The sequence below is a fragment of the Prinia subflava genome, chromosome 6 (genome assembly GCF_021018805.1).
Source record: "Prinia subflava isolate CZ2003 ecotype Zambia chromosome 6, Cam_Psub_1.2, whole genome shotgun sequence".
Lineage (NCBI taxonomy): Eukaryota > Metazoa > Chordata > Aves > Passeriformes > Cisticolidae > Prinia > Prinia subflava.
Window position 1 is genome coordinate 11,956,301 of NC_086252.1, and position 18,884 is coordinate 11,975,184.

Consider the following 18,884-nt stretch of genomic DNA (forward strand, 5'->3'; position numbering starts at 1 on the left):
ATTGCTTCAAGGAGGTGGTGACATTCTTGCCCAAACTGTACTTTGTATGTCAAAACCATCTAAATGCAATTCTACAGGTTGCTGTCTCCCAAGGCTTAAACTTTTCCACCTTTTCTGTTTTAGAGTATTGAAAGTAGTTTACCCTGTGTGCCTTTTTGCAGTCTTAGGAAAGAAAAGCATTTCTAATCCTTTCAACTCAGGAGAATTTTAATGCACTGGGAACACTGGCAGTCTCTTAGTATTCCCCTTCAATATATATTTTATATATATATATTTTAAAAAACCCCAACTATCAAAAAAATTCCCCACTATTTACTAAAATTGCATCTTCCATAAGGCAAGGCCAGAATTCATAATAGTCCCTTGAGTATAAGCAAGATCAGCACCCAACCATTACTTTTTCTGTTAGAAGAAAGGAGTGTAGAAGCGTGTTCTTGTATGACAGACTGTTCCTCAGAATGTTTAATCTGTGTCCAAATTAAAAAAAATGATGCCTTTGTATTTAACTTAACCCAGTTTGTATTTCCCTGTCTAGAGTTTTGCACTTTTAATGACAATTATGAAATTTACTTCTCACTAGACAAAGAAGTAGCTACACAATGAAACTGGATCACTGCTTTTCAACGAACAGGAAATCCTCTTGACCAGCTTAGTTCCTGCCCTAGAATATAATCTGTGTATAATCTTTACCTCAACTCATACATGCTTGCATACATCTGTGGAAGGCTGGAGGAATTAACAAATAATCTAGGGAATTTTTAAGAAAAAATTCCTAACCCTCAGCCAGTCTGTTACCTGGAATTTGTTAGTAATTCTGGAGTTTTGGCTGAGAGAGCCAGGCTCCAAACTGAAAAGCTGTGTATTTTGAATAGCTTAAGGTAACTGGGATCAAACTGTGAGGAAGGTTACTGTTGGTTAACATGGCTGTTAGAAGGTCTGGAAGGGGGTTATCTGTGCTGCCTGAGTAAGTAAACCCCCCTGTGTGGAGCTCCATGTGCTGCTTCTCAGGTGACAAATCTGTTTGGTGTCCCTCTTCAAAAGCTACCTGAGTGTCTATTTCCTTTAAAAAGAAACCCTCCTATTTTCTGCAAGGCAGCCACGGGGGGTTGTAATGTACATTAATTACCTAGATATTATGCATTTGAAGTGCTTTAGGAAGGATGTTGCAGAGAAGCAGTGGATGGAAGTGTTGGTTTGAAGCTCTCAGTCAGTTGCAGTCCTAAGTTTGGAGATGGGAAGTTTCAAGCTGTGCAAGACCCAAACTGTGTTCTGGCCTCTCTGACAGCTGGGGTGGTAATGAAGGGAGGCAGAACAGCCATGGTGCATCTCTGCTCCCTGAGGTGATTGTACTTCCTTCACTTGATGAAGCAGGAGAGGAAAGGAATGGAGCAGAAGGGCTTCAGAGAAACTGGCTCGTGCTAGGGAACCTTTCCTGGAAGCACAGTGAAGCACAGGATGCGATAAGCATAGCTCACAGAAAAGGAAACTGCTTCAGAAGGCTGCGAGGAACAATGCAGCATCACTTGAGGCAGGCAACTCCCTCTTAGAATGCGTTGGCACAGGCTGAAGAAGAAAGACAATCTTGAAAGACAATTTGGGAAAGTTTTTATTGCTTATGTATGGAAAGCATATGTTCTTCCTTAGCAGTTGCATTTTGCGAGTCTGCCTGCACTAGCTAGAATTAACTGTTTTTGAGGAGTGTGAAATGCTCCCTAGTGGTAGCATTTATCCACTCCCTGTTTTCTTCCAGGGAAATGAATTGCCTTTCTAGTAAACATCATTCCTAGAGCTGGAAGTATCAAGGGAAAGGAGTTGAGGGTGGGCGCTTGGGTATTGCCTGGATCTGCAAAATACCTTTGTGCCACAAGGGAAAAGGGAAGATTTACTGACAGGCAGGGAAGAGCTCTGTCATGGTTTAACCAGGACAAGCTCTCACAAGGGCGAGAACAATATCAGTGTTAAATATCTCTGAAATGACAAGACCTGGCAGTGAGACATCGATCTCATAACCCTTCACAATGGAATAATTGCACAGATTATGATGTGAGGGTTGCCCTTCTGCCAAGCTTGGTGCCCAATGCATTTGATGTTCCCAGTACAAGCTATAGCTATGAGTACTGTACAGTCCCCCCATCACTTAAAAGACTGAGAAACATGGATGTCTCTAGTTACAGATGTGAACAGTGGTACTGGCATTATGAACTGCCCCGTGCAAAGTTGTTTTGTTCACCTACTCATGTGCATTATGAGGTCAATGAAGTTAATATCCATAGTAAAACATTTCTTTGAATAAGACAGAAGGCTCCAATACAGTCTTTGATTTGAAATTTCACAAATATTGAACTTTGGATGAGTGGATTTGCACATGACACCTTCATTATTTTGCATTAAAATTCAGGTGGTTTTAATTTAGACCAAAATAATCTTTGTTGTACCTTAGAGATAACTTGGGGCTTGTATATTTATGAAATTTCATGGTAGTTAATTCATGCTGCTGCTAGGAAGAAGTGTGCAAGCACTGAAGTAGTTTAACCAAAACCACACAACATGGTTTGCTGTTTTGATAACCACCATGTTTTTCCATCACAGTGAAAGTCATCTTATGATCCTCTGACATTTGATGATCATTATGCCAAAAGCCTTTTGGGGTAAGTAAAACAAACAACTTTTTCTAGTGGTTTCTCAGCTTACACTGAAAATGGAAAAGTGAAACTCAGATAATATTTTAAACTTTAACTCTTTGTATGCATAGTTCTGTTTCCATTATTCATAGTTGCAGATACCCAGAAAACAGAAACACTATTATCAAGATAGTCACAATTATCAAGACATGTGACAGATAATTGTTAGGATTCTTGTTACCATGATCAAATGTTTTTGTACATGAGCAATGCTGATAATGTATTTATAAAAAGCATATTTAATTCAGAGAATTCATAATCAGAAAGCCCCCTTCTGCATGTTTTTCAGTTTTGTTCCAAGCGACTTGTCACAGCTGTAGACATTACAAAAGTGTTTTAAATGACTATAAGCTAGTGCTTCTTTTCTTACAAAATTTGATGAGGATAATCTTACTTTGTTCTTGGCAAGTTTTGTAATCACTGAAGTTTATAGGTATTATTTCACCCTTCTGTAAATAATATCCTAAATGGCCACACAAAGCAATGCAACCGTTTTGAAAAGGAAATGCTGTGTAATCATAGAAATCATAGGCAAGATTTAAGTTGGCAGACAGCTCTTGATGCAGGTTGAATGTTGCAAGGTCACTATGTCCTTCCTGCCTGTTATTTGCTGAAAGAAGAATTCCTGGAATTCTTGATTATGGCCAGAAACACAAGCTTCTTATCTGAAGGCCACTGTGTCTGATGCCCTTAACATTATGTTTTAGGATTAGATCTTGATGTAAAGTGAGAAAGACCTGAAGACTCATCTTAATATAAAAGGTTTCATGCAGTTTCATTTCTCAGATAGTTGGGTCAAATAGATTGCAAAATATCTCTTTAGCTAAAATGTATTTCCTTGTAATAATAAATTCTAAATAAAAATTTTAAATGCAAACACTAGGGAGGAAAGTAGACAACCAAGCATCCCTTCCTTTTCTCTGGATTTATGTGTGGAAGAAATACATCTGTGGCTCTGTATTCATATACCTGAGACCAGTGCATGAATGTTTCTTAGGAATCCCCTCCACAACAGCATATGTTACACACTGGCCCTGCCATATTCTCAAAGCCTCACAAGCATAGGAAATAAAATGTACTTCCACTGCTCTTAGGATTATGGTTTCCATCACAGGCCAGGGAGCAGTTCCAGAGGCAGGCTCTGAGAGCAGGCTCGAGTGTTGCCAGCAAGTTGGGAACACATGGTGCCTCTTTAGAATCCCTTCTTGGAGAAGGATACTTAAAATAGACTCCTTTTCTGTAGCACCATATGTAAGTTATTATCAATCAAAACTTTTCCAAACTCATTGTTTAACTTTCTATAAAGGGAACCTTCTCAAGCAGGAGGGAGCCCCCACCTTATGAAATGCAAAAAAATGTGCTCAAAACAAAGAAGGAGTCCTCCATTTTAAAACCTAGAGAAAGGGTAAGAGGTACAAGCAGAAAAAGGGCTTTATGGCTGTGTTTATATTTTATATCTCTAGCAATGTGCCTCTTTAATCTAGAAGTATAAAATCACACAATGCCATTGTGAAGAAGAAGAGGGTTCTCTTGTTCTGGTTATATTTTTTCTGTGTTTTATAAAAAGCTAGACAGTGGCTCACTGAAAGCATAGTTAACCCTAATAATACCAAATTTGTTGTTTCTTTAAGCACAAAGCAAGCTTTTCCTTTGCCTGCTCAGCATGAAAGCAGACAGTTTATGAAGCACCAGCTCGCTCACACTGTTTGTGTGGAGTGAGCAGCACAGAGCAAGGGGGCTGTGCTGGGCTCTGGGCAGTGGCCCATGGCCCCCACACAGAGCCTGAGGAGCAGTTCTGGGCATGAGACAGAGCTCTGGCACCTTCAAAGGGATTTTCAACCCTCTGTAATTATTGCTGTAGCACTTTTTTTTTTCCTTCATGGTTGTGACAACTGTGTTTATTTCTGTCCTGGAGATTAGCTGCAGGGGAAGCAATTTTCAAGGCATCAGGTAGATTAGAAAAGTTTCTTGCACTGTTGCATAACCATCGCTTATCTCTTCTTGACCAAACTTGCAGTGCAAACATAACATTACCTCCTAAAGGAAATTGTAGCTGAGTTGCAGTTTTTGGCTTTGGAAAAAAACACAAGTGTTTTGGACCATCGTTTCTTCTTTCTGCTTTTAGTCCTGGCTTTTTTTGGAGGTACATAAATCCCCAGTACATTAACGTAGTGTCTTTTAAAGCTGTGTTGCTCCAGACACAAAGCGTGTCCTTACCTGAGCTGCTGTTCCAGAACAGGGCAGAGCTCCCACAAGCTAAGTCTCCTGAAGCTACAGTTTGGTGAGGCCATTTCCTGAAAGGGTGTTCTGATCACATCTGTGAGGTTTCCAGGGTAAATGCTAGGATTTGAGTCTATATTGCTTCTGATATGCAATTGTTCTTCAATATGATCTCTGTCCATGTTACATACAGTGAAAATCAATAAAAAATAATAGGCAGACTTTCTCTGCACTAAATAGGTGCTCAGACCCCCAGACTCTACAGGGCTGGCCCATACTGGAAAATAGAGTGTGGTTGTTGTCTGCCACCTGTTTTGGACGGAAACAGGTATCAAGACTCATCAGCTTTTAGATGGGAGACCAGAAATTTGTCTTACACAGTACAGGTCACTGAAGCTGATAATTGCAACCAAATATTTTGGATGTTCTCAAACAGGGTGGAATCTTAAAATCCTTTTTTTTTTTTCACTTTAGTACAAAACTGAGCTAGGTGCTCTTGGAAGTCTCAGAAGTTATCTGAAAAACTTTGCATGTCCAAGCCCCTGATAAGGCAGAAGGGACTTGTGTTCTGTGATCCTGGGCTTGGCCTTCAGGAGATGTCATGATGTCATCTGGGACTTCAGAATTTAGCTTCTGTGAAGTGATTTCTTTTTCCTTAAGCTGTCATACTGAGAATTGATGTGCTAGTTTTCAGCATTTTGATGCACAAAATGAAGCTGTTAGTCTTATTAGTTCAGTTTTATAAATACTGCATTAGCTTCCAAAAGCCACGTGTAACTACTCAGGATGTATTTTCTAAAACTGCTCAGCAAGCAAGGCCTCTGAGACTGGTGTGATTTATGAAGTAATCTATGTATATCAGCTAGCTCAGTTCTTCCAGTTCTTGATAGATGCTTACTGAGATTAGTTATATGTGCCTAATGATCCTCCAGGAAATATGCCTAATCCAGGAAAAGGGCAAAAGGTGTGAGAGGCTCTGTGCCAAAAAGCTTCTGGCTAAATTCTGCCATTCTTCCAATGCAATGTCCTGTTACACACTAAAAGTGGCATACACTGTAGTTTGGAACAGCATTTAAAAAATAAAATTGAGGTTTTCAAGTTCACATCAATGATTGACTGATTTAATCGTGACTGAATAATAGTGAGTTGAGAACTGAACCCCTTAAATGAACAACATGTCATTACTTTTGGAAATAGAGAATACCCGAAATAACAAATCTGGTCAGTGGAGAGCATCTGCTCCCAGAAAGTTAAAATGGGAAAATAATTTGAAGTGAGGAAGTTCTTTAATACATTACTTTGAACAGCAGCCCAGTTAAAAAAATTGGATCAAATTCACAAATCAAAATGTTGCATTTTTCCACAAAGCTGGATCTCTGCAAAGAAAAGCAGTGACAGCTTGAGAGTACCTGTTTTCTCTCAAACTCTGCTAGTCTTTTGAAAACTCCAGAGCATGCTTAATTTTAGTGCAGATTTTTGGAGTCCCTGCAGGATTTCACTAAATTAGTAATACTGCCTACAGGGAATTTTTCCTTTCTGATGTCTTCTCTAAGCAGTTAAATAAACAGGGGTTAGTAATGGGAGTTCAAGACTGATGGTAGAGCACATGATGGAGATGGGCTGGCAAGGGGAAAGGACAGATGTGCAGGATGTGATTCTGGCCATCCTGTGTGTAGTGCCTGTTCTCTGAACACGGCTGCAGGTCAGCCTGGCTGGCAGCTGTGGGGAGCGTGGCTGGCTCCTCTGCAGGAGAGCACTCAGAGTGCTGTGGGCTTCTTCCAGCTTCAGCAACAAAGCCGTGTTGTGGCACAACCTGTGCTAAGTGAGTTGCCAAATGTGCTCCCAGAATTAATCTTCTTCATCCCAGAGACATTCAGGACACTGAGGGGATGGCTTAGACTATTGACCTGGAGCTGGAAGTTGTCCCCTGAATAATCATTTGGTCTCTGGCATCAACTAAGGGTATGTCTTGTAACCTTATGGGACTCTCTTATTAAACTCATTGAGAGGAGGGATTTGGTTTTGTTTGGCTTTTTTTCCTTTTATTTTTTTTTCCAATAATACTAACAGGAGGTTGTTCCAGGTCTTCAGCAGTTGCCTATCCCAAGCATAAATATTGCTTTGTTGATACTTTTGTGACATCACCTTTTTTCACTGCCTGCTGCACCTTGGATGGACCCCACAGTACCAGAATGAGTCTGTCTACTGGAGATATACTTGTGCACCTTTGTGGAAACACAGATGTTTGTGGGTCACAGATGGTATGATAGATTTAGTATAACTGGGACACTTGTTTGATGTGCACCAGAGAGTAATTTAAAAAATCAAGCTCCTGTCTTTGTCTTCCAATCCTATCCTCATTGGACTTGCCAAAAGACAAAAGAAGGTACTTAGCTGAATCTTGACAGATTGCACAGCACATAAAAATAGACAAGATGGGTAGCTATAGTAGTGGAAAAGATAGATTGATACTAACCAGCCCATTTGGACAAAGCTGATAGCCTGACTTTCAGGTGGCCAACCATAGGTGACTTCCCCCCCCACCTTGGACATAGTTTTTTATACTGGACAAAATGATGATTTTGTCTATGGATTATATACTTTTCTTTAAGCTTTTATGTCTCCTTCTAAGATTCTTGAATGCTTACCATTAGTCTGTAATTTTTGAGCCCAGAAATACACTTTCAAAAGCAGGAGGTAATTAGGTTGTTGAAGTCTGTGTTTTGCTGCAATGCTCTCTATACCAGGCACACCTGACAATGATGGTCAGTTTTTGCCATTTCAGTTGCTGTACCTTTTCCCCTTTCTCAACCAAGGTGTTTAGGATTCCCATCAAACCTGCAATTATACAGGAGTAAACAGAGTAAGAAGTATTTTTTATGGAGGTGTTGGATCTTAAGTTCTACAAAGTTAAAATTGTTATAGAGGTGTTTATCCGAGTTCACCAGCGTGTAAACCTTTTGATTGTTTAGTTTGTTGAGCATCTCTAGTTTTAGGATTGACTCATCCCTGTATCCAGTCACATGGCCATATGCCCAAAACTGTTGTTTTGCAGAAGTGGTTTGGCAGTACTGGTCCTACATTGTGTGGGCTTGTTCTGCCCACATGTGCCTACGAGTATGTAAAAAGCCAGCTGTTCACAACCTTCTTTGTGTTATGTGTCCTGTTTCAAGGACAGTGTCCCACTGATATGTCACTTCCACTCAGAGCCACCTGTTTGTCCGCATGGATCATAGCTCCTCCCAGTTGTGATCTCAAGTGGTATTTAAATAGAAGAATAATTGTTTGATGTGACTTTTTGTTTTTAGGACAAATTGATTGCTGTATTACTTGAAAAAAATGCCCCTGTTTTTTACTGCTTCTCTCAAGACTGTTTCCAGATAATTTGCACCTTTTTCTACTCCCTCTTATACCTGCAGGAATCACAAGTAGCACCATAGGAAGCAATGATGTCATTTGAGAATGTTAGGAAGAATGGCAGTAAGGTCTGCTCTGCAGTGTGTCATCTTCTTGCCAAAGCAACCTGTATGGGCATTGGTTTCTCTTTGTATCTTTCACCCTGAGCCTGTGAAGTGCTTTTGCTGCACTGGTTGCAAGTGAGATTCTGTAAATGTGAATTTAGGTTGTGCAAGGCCCCTGGATGTCAGAAATGTAAATTAAACTCCTGTGTGCCTAGTCCATCACCAACACGAAGTCAAATGGCTCGGGTTAATCCACCATGAAGGCTCTTGAGCAGACACTAGTAATACCCAATATATGGGCTGTCATTCTTTTACCATTATAGAATCATACTTTTATGGTTTCTGTAACTGTTTGCTCTTTATTATTGATTAGTTTTTTAATTTGCAGAACAGTGAGGAAGATACTAATTCAAGTCATGTATCCTTGCTCATCTGTGCAGATTCAACCTTCTTGACTGCAATTAATTTTGCTCTTTGTCTTTCAGCCATAAGATTTAGATCTTCTCTAAGGAGTGAGAAAAATATCCACAGCTGGACATACACTCACACCTACTGTGGCAGTTAAATGATAGGAAAATGTTGCCATTAATGACATATGAGAGAGCAGACAAAAAAGAAACTGTGTCTTTTTTTCTTCAGTCCCTTGATAAAAGCTTGAAGGCAGTGGAATCCATCTATCACCTTGTCCTGGGACTTTATAGCCAGGCCTCCAGGCTGTAATTGCTGATTTTGTGGCAAGAAGTCACAGCTATTTTTGCTCCCATAATCCTCAAGCCAGTCAGGTTTTTTAACTGGCTTTTCCTCATCCCTAGTGCTAGCACTGTAAATTAGAGGAGTCTTGAGGCTGGTTTGAAGGTACATTTACTACATGTGTGGCTGTGGTTGACTGGAACACTTGTCCTCTGGATTTGACAGGAAATGTTTTGATCTAAAGAGAATAGTAAATCCAGATCTAAAAATATGTTGATAACTTTTGGCTAGTAGAAACTGTACAGAGTTCACCTGCCTTTTCTGAAGAGGTGTCACCAATGAGGAGTCAGCTGATTGTCTCTGTTGATGTGAATGTCAGGAGTACTAATAAAACTTGTAGAACTGCCAAATTTAAATTTTTCTTTCAAAATGTGTATCCACATTTTTCTGTGTTTCAAGGGAGGCTGTTACTGGGTTTTATATGCACTGAAAATTTAGAGTAATTTTTCTGCTTGTAAAAAAAGTATCAAGAAGCTGACAGCCATAGCCAAGAAGTACATAGGGCAAAGTGCTTGTCCAAACACATTCCTTCTAACTTACACCACATCCTTTTATTCCTTTAATAGATCTTGTATGAATGGATAAAGCAGATTAGAGGGTCACCAACACCCTAAGCTATTTCAAAAAGACCTCAACTACAATTCTACCACCAGGACTATTCATTTGAGTTGGCTCTAGTGAGAGTGTGAATGCAGAGCCAACTTTGGATATTTTTCTCATTCCTTAGAGATCTGAAGTAAGAGTGAGAGATTCCTAACTTCAAAGCAAAACAGACAAAAAGGACTCCCTTGGATATGTCTAAATAACATGTACATTGAAGTGATTGATTTGGAACTGCTAGTAAGACTAATTCTTGTGATTAACATTAACATCTGAGAAGGAGCCCTGTCCAGTGGGTTAGAGGAAATAGGCTCTTAGCTCAGGCTGGAGTCGGAAGTTTGGTCCTGAGTAGACAAGATCTGTGTCGGGATCAGTTTCTGCCCAAAATGTGCTTTCCCTTGGGGAGTTGTGATGAGGTCAGTAAGGCAGCTGTGTGATAAGGAAACTCACTTCCCATCTGTCTGAATAGCCATATTTCCCTGGGCTATGCCTCCACAATATAATATGGGAGGAATAACTTTCTGTAGAATAAGGAGTACAAAATAAGTTCTCCTCAGGTCCTTAGAAATATCTTTTGGGCTTCTTCCTCTTCATTCCCACCCTTCCCCAAATTCAGTCTGAGCAATTTATCCTCTCCTTTCTTTGAATGCTTTCTCTTCATTCTCTTTCAGACATAACCATCAGATGGTCACAGAGCTGTGTGTGTTTATCATTGCAGCATTTGAAAGTACTTAAATGACTTGCAGATGCTCTACTGGGCTATAACCAAACTTGGCTGTGTCAGTTTTAACATACACATGACAAAACCACACTGGCTCTGAACAGGCCTCAGTGTAATAAACGCTCTAGGTTCTCCTTCTGCATAAACACTTTTATGTTCTTATTAATTAGAAGCAGGAGTCTGTTTCTTTCCAAGTTCATGTGATAGCTATCAGGCCAAAGAATGAGGTACATGCAATATCTGGATGGTAATATGTTGATAATGGTGCCAGGGATCTGAAGTTTATTTTTTGGGAAATATATGTTTATGAGTGTGTATGTGTATATATGTGTGTATATATATCTATAAAAGTTAAACAGGCATAAACTGTAAAGCTCCTGGAATATTTGATGTGGTGTATTTGCAGTTAATTTCATTTCAGTATTTATTTCACATGGCATATCGTTGACCTTAAACTTTGGTGAATATTTTCTTGCCCTTATATCTTAATGTCTTTCAGCACAAACATCTTGAAGCTGCTTTATGAATTGGCAACAGCACTGTGACTTACTGAAATAAAAATATAAGAGCAATCTGGTAGTAATTATATAAATCTCCACTCAAAAAGGTCTTTAGGTTGGCTGTAGTTAGAGGTATATATTAGCAACTTCTGTTTTATAGCACTGTTTCATAAAATGGCAGTATTTGAACATGAAGTATTTTAAATAGCTGTGGCCAATTTAACTTTGGGCAAATGGGGAATAACTTTGTTATTGATCATTTATTGACAGATAAACTTACACAAGTAAGTGAGGACATGGTTTGGTTGCAACAGTCCAATCACCTGAGTAATCTGTGTCAAGAAGTTCTTACCTGCTGTGCCAAACAACAAATAATTTTCAGAATTTCCTTTAGTTATAAATCACACAATTTGTAACTTTCAGTGCACTGGTGTGACGTAAGTTGCAGACTGGTGGTGGTACAGAAGCCAGGAAAGAGGATGGAGAGAAGGCAGATGGTACTGAGGAAAGCCCCTTCTGGCATGAAAGGGTGTGTTTGCAAGTTGCGGTGATGATGGAGGGAATGAACAAGCAGAGATTTGGGGCCCTTAGTAGGCCCATCTCTTGGGGCTGTAATGTTACCAGAGAATAGTGAGAAATTCAGATAAATGTTGACAAAAATTCCCTAAGCTGACTGAAGAAGCCAGAAATGTTGATGAATTACACACTAGTTGATGCAGACTGCTCCATAAAGACATGGCCTGGCTTAGCACATATCATTGAATCTGCTTCCCTTCAAAATCTCATCAGCATCTATTTCAGTCCCAATCACTTTCCATCTCCAATTTATACCAATTTAAACTCCCCCAGAAGAGCAGTTTAATATTTTCTTGTTTAAATTTCCCTTCCCACCGGAATCCCACAAGTGTTGCTGCTTTTGTCCTGCTTTGTGTGAAAGGGGCTGTAACATTTATCTCAGGGCAAGAAACGAAAAAACTTCTTCATTTCGTTTTTTCAAAATTGCTTTGTGTCTTGAAAGGATTGTGTGAGTTTTCTCAAAGTCTTTAAAATTCAACCTATTTTGGTTTTTGGGAATATTATTCCTGAATGCTGTATTTTGTAATTCACCTCTGTGCCTCTTCAGGAAGATGTTGAAATGTCTATTTCAAGTAGTTGCTTGGGAGCTCCTCTCAGAATCTTGGTTTACTGCACTCTGCCCACCACTGATGTGAAGGGGATAATGCTGTCAGGTCCCTGCCTTTCTCTTGGCTGTAATAATGTACATGAAGAAAATATGTATAAATACAGCATGTTCTTTCCATGTTGCTGCTAGTAGGTTGTCTATCTCTCCCATCTTTTCCTCTCTCTTTAGCAAGTACTCCAAGTGTATTCTCGAAACCAGGACTGTGTAATTAAGAAATGCCAGCTGTGTTATCACAACTCAGTTCAAGGTTTTCTTAGTCCGGATTGTGGCATGTATGAACCATAAATGCTGGAAAGTGAGCTATTCGTGAAGCTGTAAACCTGGATCAGAAGATTCCGAGTTCAGTTTCTGCCCCCTCTGAAATTTGTCACGATCCTGGATGAAATGGTTTCATTTGTATGCCCCTCCTGCCTCCAGACACTAAGGACTGACTGAGCTGCTTTTCATGCGATGCTTTCTGCACGTGAGTGCTCAGACCGGAGCACCCAAATGTGAACGTGGCTTTATTGATCCTGAGGTGCTAGAGATAATTCTGTGTTTGTACAGCACCTAGCAGATGAAAAGCAGAGCATCATTTGGGACATTTAAGTACTATGGTGATACAAATAATGATGGTACATTTTACTGTATAACAGAGACAACATGCATACTCTGGCAGTGAAGTCTGTTTTAGATAATTAGCTGCATAGCAGATTGGGAAGAATTGCAATTAGCTACAATCACTAATGAAAAAGCATGACACTTTGACAAGGAAACAATTTAGGAGATTAATCTGCAGGATGAATGTTGATTGTGATTTCTAAAGGAAGTTAAAAGGTCAATACCAATACTAAAGCTTGTATGGCATTAAGATAATTAGGTTGAGGTATCTTTATTTTTAAAAAAGTTTTAAGTAGGAAGATAATATTAGTTCTGCTAAAACTATCTTACACTGAGGCTAAAATATGATTAGTGATATCAGTTCAAAAACTCATGCTGGATAACTCATTTGACAGGAGCTTTATATATTGTTCTGCTTTTGGGACATTGAACTGTAACTGCTGTAATTGGTAATTTTTTTTTCATCTTTTAAAATATCAGGCTTTGTTTTCCCAGTCAGCTTCTAGACTGTTTCTGAAATAAATGTCCATTCTGTGCAAACTGCAAGAAGATTAAGCATTTCCTGAAATTGTTGGTTAAAACAAAGACTGCATTTTTCCTTGGACTGATTCTGCTTGCCATTTGTCCCTGGCTCTAATGGAGAACTGAAGAGGGTGGCTCATGTCTAATACTGGATGGCAAATAAAAGCCCATGTGTCATTGGGGTTTTGGTCTTGTTTTAAATTTTCAGCTGAGCCAGTGTCTGAACAGCTCTGTATCCATTCTCAGTCCTCTCCATCTGCATCAAAGCACAATCTTTTCAACAAAGCATGTGATTCATGAGACAGGAGTTAAATTAGGAAGGGAGTGTGCCATGTGTGGCCGTGTTGGATTCATCAGGTATTTGGAGAAGGAACGGTAGTGGGTGTTTGATGCAAATCTGTCCAGTGAAAACACTTCACAGCTTGCACCATTTCTCATGCTGGGAGAAACTTGGGTGAAAAAAGCCTATTTGTCCTCTTTAATGACTTCCTTTACTCTGTGCCCACTTTCGTCTTGGTAATTATGTACAGAACACAGATTCTGCAAGGGCAGTGTCTTTGCACTCAGACAGGACCCACCAAGACAGGCACCCTTTCCTCACAGGAAATTCTCCAGAGTGACTTTATAGGCCTGGGGTTGTGACTGGCATCTTCTGACTTAGAGGAGAATGGAGATCAGTGAGTACCAGGAGAAAGGATAATATTTTTGCTTTTCAGCATCTTCTTTAAGCTCTTCTCCTGGCACTAGGAGAATGACAGTAAGGAACATGTCAGCTCCATAAACTCTAGTTTGAGACCTGAAAGCCTTTTTTCAAGGTTGTTTTATAACCCTGAAATTAAATAAAAATGATATATTATTAAGACTGCAGAATGACAGTCTCTCCCTTATGCTTCCAGAGTTCACGTTCCACTGCAGCACCCTGAGAACTGCTGTCAGGTGAAAGCCATCAGGGCTCTGAGGTGTTTTCAGCCAAGCTTGAGGTGCATCATCCCCCTCTGAAGGGTACATGGCACTTTCAGCACTGGAAATGCACAGGATCCAGTGGGAATCAGCAAAGTAACATTTACTCAGCCCTTTGTGAAATGCTCCTGTTTTTCTCTTGCTTGTAGAGCTTTATTATTTCTATAAAACACGCATCCCTCTGTTGTAATTAGAGCCTTTATATGACACCAAGGTCACACACTTCTGGCATGTGAGTCCAGCTGTACTGACAGCAATATCTGCTGTCATGCTGGTAGCAAATCCTCTGTTGGTGACACACCTACACTTCAGAGTGAGCAAAACCAACAGGTTTCGTTACCACAGGCAGCAAAGAAAACACTTTCTTCTGTATTCAATGAAATTCCATAAAGGTGAAGGGCAGGGTTAAAGTGAAAACTGAGTTAAAACAAGAATTCAAGGGAGAAAGGAAGCTGGTGCCAAGAATGCTTTAGTAACCTTTTTCTGCTCCAGTGTTTGTACCAAAGTAACCTCTTAACTTCTTAAGCAGAATACTGTATTTGTTGTCTATCATTCAATCACTTAGGGGAAGCATTTAGTCCCCCATTTTATATGTGCTGTGATGCTGTAATAGGATTTACCACTGACAAATCAATGTGGGAATAGTATCCCATCCAGAAAAGTCTTGAACTTTTCCTTCAGAACAAAAAGAACAACTGAAGTAACAAATCTGGTTTCTATAGATTTCTGCTTCATGATTTATGCAAACTTTGACTTTTTTATAGTTGCAAAATTTAAAAGAGCAGCATTCCAGCTATGTTCTCTGATGTCAAAAACTGTTCCCTCAGCCAGATGCTGAAGATAGTGTCCTCTATTTAGCTGCCTGTTTCCTCTTAACTCTGAATTGCCCATTCCTCTGTCAACTTTGTTTGAAATCTGCTAATAAATTTACAAGTCACACGGGACATGAGCCTACGTGCACAAAAAATTACTCCTCCATTGTGACTGTCACAGTCCCATTTCCTTTGGGGACCAGCTGATTAACCCAAAACAGAACTCCTTGAGCTGCCAGGAGGTGCTCTGTAGCCAAGGGCTAGACTTTGTCACACAGCTTGGCAAATCTGGGCTCTCATTACCAGTCAGCGACAGAGTTTTTTTGTTTGTCTGAAGTCTGGGTTGCAAGCTATGTGGTGGTGTACAGAAAACACCTCTGTGTTTGTTGAAATAGGTCCATGTCCTGTAACACAGTCCCACTGAAAACCGTGGCTCTAAGAGAAGTTTGGAGTCTGACAGACCATCCTTCCCACCACACAGTGGGCTGATACATGATTATATCCTGGTTTGTAGTCATTTGCCTTTCTTATTCTCTAAGTAAAATTCCATTATCTCTCCAGGTAAGATATTTTCAGAACTTTCTTGCTGCTGTCACAAGATTGTGCTGAGAATTAAGAGACTTTTGAAAGTTGTAAGCTCTACTATCAGTTATATCCAAGAGAGAGTCTGTTGGCCCCAGCATCATAGAGGAAGATGTGAAGTATTCATTTATTAACTGTGTTTAATCTACTAATATACACCATTCTAGTAGGGCAAATATTGATTTCTTTCCTACAGTGAGGCCTATGGACTGTCATCCAGTTCCTGTTCTGTACTCCTGATTCTGTGCCTCTGAAGGGAAAGACATGGGGAAACCCAAGTTTTTCTGCTTGTGGAGGAGATTATTCTTTTTCCTCTCAGTTTTCCCACTCATCCTTTTTCTTTTTCTTGCCCTTACCAACACTTTCACTACTAGAGCTCTGTTGCTTTAACAAAACAAGTGGGCTAATGATTGAGGCATAACTGCACACAGCTGTAAGGATACCTTAATGCGAGTACAGTCACATGTGAAAATGACACATGAAAGATCTCTCTGGTTTCTCTCATGGCTTAGGGTATTCTGCTTGCTCTACGAAAAACACCTCAGCTATGATATCCAACAGGAAAGCTGAAATAGTAACAAGATCTCTTATAAATATCCACTGCAAACTCCACACAAATGTGTAAGCCTTCTGGGCTGATCCCTGTACTAGACATGCAAGTTCATAGGGGTGCAGCTCTCTGCATTTCCAGACCAGTTTCATATAAGAATAACCTGATTCACAAGGGCATGAGAAATTTCCATACTCCCCTGACAGCACCATCCATCCTGCTGGTGGGACATTGCTTTCATTGGTCAGTGATAACCTCTCCCAGAGTTTGTAATCTCTGAAGCTCAGATCAGGCTACTCTGGGGGGCCAAGAAGTTTGCTGCCTGCTGCTGCCCAGTCAAACTGTTCTGCGGGAACTCATGCAATTGGAGATCATTCCAAGTTGCCTGTCCGTGTAATTCTCTGGGAATCTGTCTGGATGTTATTCAGTAATGTGTTCCACATCTATGTTTGTAGGGGACTGTCAGGGTTCTTGCACTCTCTTGCAGTCTGCTGTCTCTGCACTGCTCTGCTGGGTGCCCCGTATGCAGCTGTGGAGCCTCCTTTGGTAAGAGCTGCCTGTTCAGAAACAGTTGCTAATCTTTTCTGTCTTGCATTATCAATCATAGCAACAACTAAGCAACATTGCTCATGCATGGCTTAAATATTACTCAGAGATGCTGTTCTGTTAACACTAGACAGGTGCTACTGGAAAATCCTAACATCCCTACCTGTCTGTAGTGTAGGACTTAAGAGTTCTGGAGAAAAACAGAACAGGATCTGAAAGGCAAAATGCCTTGGTACTGTTACAAACATTGCAACAGACATGGATAGATCATTTTGCCTCTTGGGCTCTCTGCTTAGCTTTGCCCTTGTGTCAGTTTAGATCATAATTTCTGAGGAATGTGATCCTGTGTTATATATGTTCTCTGACTTATGCCTCTGCCATAATGCAGTTAATAAATTCTTTTTAGTGGCTGCAAATAATCCATAGTCTATAAGTGTTTAGTGTCATTCCTTCAGTGATACCTCTCTGCTGCTCACAGAAAAGCAATATTAATTTCAGTTAAAAGATTTGCCAGGAGTATCTTTGCCTGCTCGTTCAGTCCATCATTCTTGCCCATGGGGCTGCAAATGACACAAAGCATTCTGACCACCACTGCATCCTTCAGGGTGGGTAAACACATATGTCATAGTTTGGGCACTTGTTGTAATTGGAGGCCAGCTCACTATGAGCTATTAAAACAGAGAGTTTTGGTACAGGTCTGTCCTACCTTGGCACCCGAGAAAATGAGATTGGTGAGTTCAGTGGCTTCTGGCCAAATTTAGGACTGCTAGAAATGGGTGCAATTCTGTTAAGACAAGTGAAGTCATAGTTACTGGTTACTGTTTTTAATTTGAGAGTCAGAGTTCATTATTAGAGTGCAGTAAGGAGAAGTCTGGAAATTAAATAGGCTTGGTTATTAACAGGTTAATGGCTTTTTAACCTAAAATTTGTGTGTCATTAATTCATATGTTACCTCAAGGTTACTATGTTTTGATGCAGATGTACTTCAGAGCAAGTCTTGTCCTCTGCAATAATCTAGCTATGACAGCATTGAAAAATGAGATGACAGTGGTGTCTGATGTATGAACACTATGCTAGAGAGCAAGTGTGTAGAAAGCTGATACAAAGTGTGAAAATGTAAATCAGGTGCCTGCCAAGGCAGGACATGTGTGGAACAAATGTTATCTCAGTGGTGCTGACAGGTGTTAGCAGCAGCTAGCACGGGGGGTTTCTGCTTAGATCTTTCTGTTAAGTAAATCCCAGGACTCATTTTTCCATGTGGAGAGCTTCTGTCTTTTTATTGTTTTTGTATAACAAAAGGTAGGTAATATGGTGGGGTGATTGGTTCTGGACTAGTTCAGGCCCTGCAGCCCCTGGAAAGGGGTGAAGGGTCCTGATTTCCTGCCTGCCTCTGGCTCCCTGTGTAAACCTTGGGAGTTCACCATGCTCACAAGAAGAGATAAAGGGATGGAAGTGACTGAATGTTGAAACTAAGTAAGGGTGGTGTTAGATCTCCAATTCTTGTGTTCCTCTAGAACATTTTCTTCATTTAGGTTTTCTTGCATTTGGCAAGGATTGAGATGGTGCTTGTAGAGGTGTTATTCTGTCACGTAACGGGGGAGGAAGAGATTATACAGGGAAATGCAGGGTCTGTATGTTAGTCAAAATGACCAGAGCACTGCATGCAGTAACACTGGCAGGGATGGGGGGGCAGCTGAAGGAGCCTGTGCACTCCCAGGGCGATTCTGCTTGTGGGACATACAAAGAAGGAACATTGTATGGTTGTAGAGAAGACATTAATGTTATAAACAATTTTAGCAAAACCATTCCACGTGTAACTTGCCTGGCTCTTTGGTGTTCATGCATTCAAAAGTCAGTTGGACACTTGGAATACATGTAGAAAGTAAAAAAAAAAAATAAAAAAATTGAGCATGGGGAAGGACTCGAGGATGAGGGATTTAAGGCTTACTGCATTTCAGTCTTGATTTAGAAAGAACTTGTTTTCTACTAACAAATATGTTACTAGGGAAGGTAAGTCTAGCAGCTCTTAGTTTAGCAGAGGATGATATGGAGCATCTAATATTTGGAAGGTAAAGTTAGACAATTTCAGAGAGGACTATATCACAAAGTTTTAGCTGTGAAAGACCAATGTATTTTGCATGTGATGATCATCAGGTGAGAAGTATCTGTAATCCCAAACTAAATTTCCTAAATGCC